Source organism: Microtus ochrogaster, unplaced genomic scaffold (genome assembly GCF_000317375.1).
Source record: "Microtus ochrogaster isolate Prairie Vole_2 unplaced genomic scaffold, MicOch1.0 UNK85, whole genome shotgun sequence".
NCBI lineage: Eukaryota > Metazoa > Chordata > Mammalia > Rodentia > Cricetidae > Microtus > Microtus ochrogaster.
Genome location: NW_004949183.1, coordinates 811,924 through 820,281, shown reverse-complemented (window position 1 = coordinate 820,281; position 8,358 = coordinate 811,924).

Sequence of the window (8,358 nt, the reverse complement as noted above, 5' to 3'; positions counted from 1 at the left end):
GTGGGAGGAGGGGGAGGGAAATGGGAGGCTGGGAGGAGGTGGAAACTTGTTTTTTTTCTCCTTTTCTCAATAAAAAAACCCAGGAAGCCTTCTTAAAGGAGCCATGTGGTTTTTGCTGCCAATTCTGAGTCAGGAAGAACTCTCTTAAACTCGCTGCCAGCAGAGTCCATCTGAAATAAAAATTGCCAGCTACCAAGAAGCCATGCTTAACTCTGTTCTTTTGTATTTAGAATTCCTTTCCAAGCTTTCTCAGATTTTATATGGATTTAGCTGGCACACATTGGTGAACCAATCTGTTGACAGAGATTGCTGTCCTCCCAGTCCTGCAGCTGTTCAGTACCAAAGAAACACACAGAGGCTTACATTAATTGCAATACTGTTTGGCCAATGATGTATTCCTAGCAAGCTCTTGTATTTTAAATTAACCCATTTCTATTATTTTATATTTTACCAGGAGGTTCATGGTCTACTGGAAATATTCTGGCTGAAACAAAGCCTTTATGATTCTGTTCAAAAGTCAGAATTATATGCTATTCTCATGGTACTAAGGGATTTTAAAGAATCTCTCAATATAGTTACTTACTTGCAATATATAGAAAGAGTTGTTTTGTATATTGAAAGCACTGAATTCATACCAGATGATACAGAATTGATTTCATTATTTACTCCGGTTAAAGATATAATCAGGAATAGGCTTTGTCACATAGGCATGACACACATCCAGTTCCATATGGGTCTTCCAGGTCCTCTAGCACAAGGTAATGCAGAAATTGATCAATTATTGATTAAAAATGTGCTGAAGGCCTCAGAATTTCATAAAAACATGTCAATAGCAAAGGTTTAAAAATGAATTTTCTATTACATGGAAATAAGTTAAGGGCATTAAAAGGAGATGTCTTACTTCTTATTTATGTAACCAAGCATCACTGCCTGCAGGGAGTAACCCAAAGGGAAGGAATGAAATCTGGCAGATGGATGTGTTCCACTTTGTAGAATTTAGAAAATTAAAATATGTACACCACACCATTGGTACCTATTCAGATTTTCAATGGGCAATTTCTTTGGGTTCCGAAAAGGCTGATTCAGTAATCACACATTTACTAGAAGTTATGGCCATCATGGGTATACCTGTACAAATAAAGACAGACAATGGCCCAGCATATGTCTCTAAGAAAATAAAACAGTTTTTGGCTTATTATAATATAAAGCATATTGCAGATATACTATACAATCCTACAGGCCAGACAGTTATAGAAAGATCAAATAGAACTATAAAGGTTATGTTAAACAGAAAGGGATGGAAAATACCCCTAGAAATTGATTGCATAATGCTTTATTAACTTTGAATTTTCTTAATGTTAATGAGAAAAGAGCAATGTCAGCAAAGAGACATTGGATAATAGAAATATTAATGAATTAATTCAGCTGGTTTTAGTATTAGGAGCGGCAAGGCTGTGTCTCCAGCACCCCAGCCGCCTGCTAGCTTATGCCTCGAAATAATTACACGGACACTGTATTCTTTTAAACACTGCTTGGCCCATTAACTCTAACCCTTACAGGCTAATTCTCATATCCCGATCAACCCATCTCTAATAATCTGTGTAGCATCAGTCTTACCGGGAAAGATTCTAGCCTATGTCCATCCTGGGTCTGAGCTTCATGTGTCTGCCTCAGAGAGCAGAGCTATCACGTCTCTCCGGGAGAGGGGAGCATGGCATCTCTGAGCTCACTTCCTCTTCCTCCCAGCATTCTGTTCTGTTAACTCGACCCACCTATGTTCTAACCTATCAGGGCAAGCAGTTTATTTAATTAACCAATGACCTTCCTCCATCAGCTGGTGTATTTCAAGGATGTGTTGGCCACACAATGGAAACCAGGATATGCTTACTTTGTAATAGGGTTTTGCTCTTGTTTCCACAGGGCAAAAAATGCTATGGATACGATCAAAATTAATAAAGATTCAATTTGAAAACGAGAATCCTTTTGAAAAAGAGAAATAACAGCTCATTTATAGAGGTAACAATCCTATGAGTGGTAAGAAAACCTCATAAGGGTTTTGGCAGGGTTTTCTTCATGTCTTTGTGATATGGAATTCCTCTCTGTATGCTGTGAATACCATTGTTTAATAAAGACACTGTTTTGGGCCTGTGAAAGTGTAGAGCATAGCTAGGTGGGGAAAATTAAACTGAATGCTGGGAGAAAGAAGCTGGAGTCAGGAGAAGCCATATAGCCCTGCCAGAGACAGATGCAGGGACCGAACATTGCTGGTAAGTCACAACCACATAGTGATACACAGATTAATAGAAATGGGCTAAATTAAGATGTAAGAGATGGCCTATAAGAAGCTAGAGCTAATAGGCCAAGCAATGATTGAATTAATGCAGTTTATGTGTGGCTATTTTGGGAGTCTGGGTGTCCAGGAACAAACAAGCAGCCCTCTACATCTTTGCAGGTAAATACCAATCTTCAAAAAGTCGAGAGTCCTTGGACTTCTAGATGCCTAAAGAAGAAAAGATAGCTATAGAGAAAGAATCACAAAGCAAAGAGATATCTGACTTATGACACCAATATCCTCTGCAGGGCAAGATATCAATACATAAGCATACTTATATTAGTCACCATTCATTAAAATTCAAAGTTGGCTTTGGAGTTGGACAGTGGCTATCCTTCTTCTAAATCTGACCATGTTGTTAAAAGAAAAATTTGGAGTTTCTGTCTCATATCAGGAGCTACCAGGTATGGGAAAGAAGGAAGATAAAATTTAGGGATTACTATTATCAAAACTCTGCTTTCAAAAAATTTTACTTCTCCCCATACCTATTATTGTCTCTATGGTATCTTTCATTGAATGTATGTCTATATGAACAATGTTTAAGTTTTCCACAATGAACAACAAATTTTTCTGCAGTATTCTTTAAGGTCTCCAGGAAGATTATAGGGACGCACAACAACAATTCCATCTTCTTGATATGATGTCATTATGCTAATAGCACCACTTTAAGATCAACTTTGTGTTACAAACTGCTCAAGATGATTCCAACTTGGCTAGCTGACATTGTGTACTTTCTTACAACATTCTGGCCAGAATATCAAATAAGAACTTCAGTAAAACCCTACCTACTACTCAGAGACTATCTGCAATTATACAAGACAATAATATTGAAACTTAACTATCATTTTATTTTTTACAGGATCCCATAGAAATAATATAATCCCCATGACAGGTGAAAGTAATTCTAGAAAATGACATTCCCTTTCCCAACAATGTTTGTCCTCAAGGATAGGGACATTTAGTATGGGTTTGTTATAAGTGGTATAGTGTTGTGGGTGGAGATGAAGTAAGTTCAGGGATCTCTTTTGATTAAAAAAGGGGGAATTAGATTATTACTTGTGAGCTATTATTTATAGACAAGTTATATTGATATAGATTCTTATATATTGATACAAATTCAAATTGTAGTTGTTATATTGACTATGCTCCTATATCTGTTTACAGTATTTGTGTACCTATGCAAAGTTATTTTGTCATATTAAATGCATGCATGCATGTTTCTACCACTGTTTAAGATATTTTGTATATTGGTGCAATTTTAGGGTATATTTATCATATTGCACTATATATTTCTGCCTCTGATCAAGATTCTCATATATTGCTTACATTTTGAGGTCATTACTGTACATTGTTTAAATATTTTATACATTTTTAAATATTTTAATATCAAGTCTTAGACTTTAAGCTATATAGGTATTAAGTATTAGGGGGCTGGGGAGATGGCTTAGAGGTTAAGAGCATTGCCTGCTCTTCCAAAGGTTGTGAGTTCAATTCCCAGCAACCACATGGTGGCTCACAACAATCTGTAATGGGGTCTGGTGCCCTCTTCTGGCCTGCAGGCATTCACACAAACAGAATATTGTATACATAATAAATAAATAAATATTTAAAAAGAATTTTAGGTCAGTAGTTATCCATGTTTGTCATATTTATACATAGACTAATCAGGTTCTTTAGATGCATAGAGATCATATTTCACATAGATGATAATCTTCAAACACTTCAAAGAACTGTCTAGAATATGACATTTAAATAACTTAGGATTCTGTTGACATGAGACACAATTGCTCCTGGCATCACTGATCTATTTCTGAGAGAATGTTGGGCACCAAAACATTCCACTTAGAGCTTGTTTTCTTCTTGCCAAAACTGGCCTTTGGGCAAAGAATTGCCCCTGTCTTGATCACTGTAGACAGACTACTCATTTATTCCCAGCCACTCAGATACCAAATAATCACACAGAAACTATTAATTGCAACACTTCTTGGCCAATGACTCTAGCATATTCCTAGCTAGCTCTTATATCTTAAAATAACCCATCTCTATTAATCTATATATTGCCACATTGCTGTGGCCTACCAGTAAGGTTCTGTCTGGCATCTGTGTCCTTTGGCAGCTACATGGAGTCTCCCTGACTCTGCCTTCTTTCCTCCTCTATCTGCTTGGAATTCCCACATTACTTTATTCTGCCCTGTTGTAGGTCAAAGCATCTTTATTCATTAACCAATGGTAATAAAACATTCATACCATACAGAGAGGAAGCCCACATTAGACCACTGACCAAATGCATGGTGTTCATACTGGACAAGCAGGATACAAGCAAAAAGACTGCTAAACCTTGCCAAGAGAGGATAAGACAGTTTTGAAATTTTTCCTGCCTCTGAAAATGGTCTGTCATTTACCCTAGCCTGTTATACATCAATTTTCTCCTGGAGCCCCTCGACAAGTTGAACTGGCGATTGTAATAGAAGTGTTTAAGGCCTGCCCTTTTGCATTCAATCTAATTTCAGATTCATGTTATGTTGGTAATGTCTTAAGATCCTTAGAATGCGTGGTACTCATTAGGTCTTCCAATCCCGTACATATACTACTTGTAAAATTACAGCTTTTACTCTGGCAGCGAAAAAAATCCCCTTTTTGTACAACATATCCGTGCACATACGGGATTACCAGGTCCTTTAGCTGAGGGCAATGACAAAGTAGATCGTTGTACCAGACAAGAATGGATATTTCTTGCCTCTGCTTTACAGAGAGCATATGATTTTCATAAGGAATTTCATGTTAATGCCAAAACCCTACAACAAAAATTTAATATCTCTTGTGCTGATACATGGAAAGTGGTTGTAGATTGCCCACAATGTGTTGCTTATCATCATTCTCAAACCTTGGGAATCAATCCACGTGGATTACTCCCTCTTAAAATTTGGCAAATGGATGTTACACATATTTCAGAATTTGGCAAACTGAAATATGTGCATGTTTCAGTTGATACATGTTCTGGCATTATTCATGCCACACCCATGACAGGTGAAAAGGCGACTCATGTTATTACTCATTGCCTAGAATCATGGGCAGCCTGGGGCAAGCCCCAACAATTAAAGACTGATAATGGTCCTGCTTATATTGGACAAAAATTCACCTCATTTTGTCAACGTATGGGTGTTCAATTGACACATGGACTGCCATACAATCCACAAGGACAAGGCATTGTGGAATGTGCCTATCGATCTCTAAAGGAGATACTTCAAAAACAAAAGGGGGAATAGGCCATGAGCAAACCCCTAAGAATAGACTTTCTTTAGCCTTATTTACTTAAATTTTTTTGAACTTGGATAATTCCATTCAGCCTGCCGCAGACAGGCATTCAAGTCTGTCCAGTCCTTCAAAAGAAATGGTGACCTGGAAGGATGCTTTGACAGGGGTCTGGCATGGACCCGATCCCGTGCTGGCATCGGCACAAGGCACTGTTTGTGTTTTTCCACAGGATCATTTTGACCTTATTTGGGTGCCAGAACGACTGGTGAGGAAGGTGCAAGTGCAGACGGAGGCAGAAAAGGATGTTACGGATATGTCTGGGGATCCTGTGCCTGTTCCTCATCCACTCAACGGAGAAAGTGATGGTGGAGCTGCGGTGGGGGATTCTGTCAGCCTTTCCCAAGCTGATGCCAGTGTGCCATGACCTGGATCATCATAGCCATGGATCATATGAAGGAGTGGGTGGGAATAGGAGCCCTAACAGGCTTAATGGTGCTTAATACCTCCCTGGTATGCCTATGGTGCATTTGTCACATAAGGGTTTCACAGCATCGCAATGCAGTTATGATCACTCAGGCCTTCATGGCCATTGAAGCAGGACAGTCCCCTCAAGCTTGGTTATCTATATTTGAGCACAGGATGCGAGGCTTGTGCACTGCACTTGAGGTCAGAGAAGTCGACCTCAAAAGAGCAAGTCTGATTGCATGTGGGTTGGTGTCTAACTCCCACCTCTGTAAAAAAGACACCGGACAGGTCTAGTGTTCTCTAAGTGGATGACACTTGGACAGACAGTAGTACGACACTTGGACAGACAGTAGTACATGTTCCATTTTTAACAGAGATCAGACCTCTACTTTTGCCTCTTGCTTTACAAAACAAAAAGGGGGAAATGTAGAGAGCTGCGTGGAGCCGCACCTGATGGCGATGTGTAGAGAGCTGCGTGGAGCTGCACCTGATGGTGCTGGCTTCCGCCCTCCACGATCCCGAAAGCGAGTGCTCTCTGTGATAATCAACTCCTAATATGGCTAAGCCTGACTCATGCTATTATCACGCAATGATCGTCAGCTGTTTGCATATGCATGAACCTATGGGCAGTGCCCACGTGGCAATCCAGGGTTGGCGGCCCGTGCCTTTTTAAAGGTTGGGAGAGGTTTGCCCAGGGAGAGAGAGAAAGAGAAAGAGAAGGAGAAAGATTGCTGTGAACAAGGTCCTGAATAAACTGCTTGCAAGAAGAACTCCAGTGTTGCGTCTTCCTTGCTGGTCGAGGCGGGCATGACAATTTAACTCATGTCTGAAGACAAAACAGCTGATTTTAAGAACATTTGAGAAATAGAGCTGCATCATCAATGGAATAGCCTGTCAAAATCAGATTGTTAAATTAGATAGGAGTTCTTAGAATTTTATAGGAAATGAAACTATATCATCTGCAGTTTAGTCAGTTGTGGATTATAATAGTTGTGGCAGTTATGTTTAGTTACCAAAGAAGTCACAGAAGGGTCAAGTAGGATTACAAGAAAGTACATTATTATAAAACAACAACCACATCCATTCTTTTGCCTTTTCTCAGACTATGACACATTTTTTTCTCTCCTGTTTTCAAATCATCCTGGACTGCAAACTTTGAATGTATACTCTGACTGTTTGGTAGCCTATAATTGCTACCATGATGTGTTTGTGTAGTCATAATAAAGTGTAGAGGTAGAAGAACCAATAAAACATTTCTAAGCTTCTGGGGAGTATTTGGCAATGCATATTGAAGTGTTCACTATTTTCAACAGTTGAGTTTTCTCATTATTCAATAACAAAGATAGTATATAATGTTCTGTTATAATTTTGCTTTAGTAGACAATTAGGTGAAGGAAGGAATAAAACAAATGCATTAGTAGAACTTTAAAGTTTATCTTTTCTTATGGAAAGATTAAAAATACGTCTTTTAGAAGAGTATTATTACTAGAGCTGAGTAGCATACTGTAGTAGCAGGCTGCTTTCTCATTTCCTGGCCACCCAGACTCCCAAAATAATTACATAGAAACTGTATTAATTACATCACTGCTTGGCCCATTTTCTGTAGCTTCTTATTGGCTAATTCTTACATTTTAATTTAACCCATCTCTATTAATCTGTGTATTGACACCTGACTGTGGCTTACTGGGTAATGTTCCAGTGTCTGTCTCTGGTGGGGATACATGGCTTCTTCTCACTCTACCTTCTTCCTCCCAGCATTTAGTTTAGTTTTCCCGGCCTACCTCTGTTCTGCCTTACTCTATTATAGGCTCAAAGCAGTTTCTTTATTCACCAATGGTATTCACAGCATATAGACATGAATCCCACATCAGCATTCCATTATAAATATACATGTATGTATATACCAAATTTTATTATCCATTCATCTGTTGATTCTAATTCTTTGCCATAGTAAATAAAGCAGAATAAACATAGAGGTACAAATATCTCTATGGCAGGGTATAGAGTTCTCTGGGCATATGTCCAGGAGTGAAACAGCTGAGTAATATGGTAGTTCTATTTTTATTTTTTTGAGAAATTTCCAAATAGATTTTCACAATGGTTATATTAATTTGAGCCCCCACTAGCAGTGAATAAAATATATTTTCTCTTCATATCCCCTCCAACATATTTTTTTAATTTATTTATTTATTGAGGATTTCTGCCTCCTCTCCGCCACCGCCTCCCATTTCCCTCCCCCTCCCCCATCAAGTCCCTCTCCCTCATCAGCTTGAAGAGCCATCAGGGTTCCCTGACCTGTGGGAAGT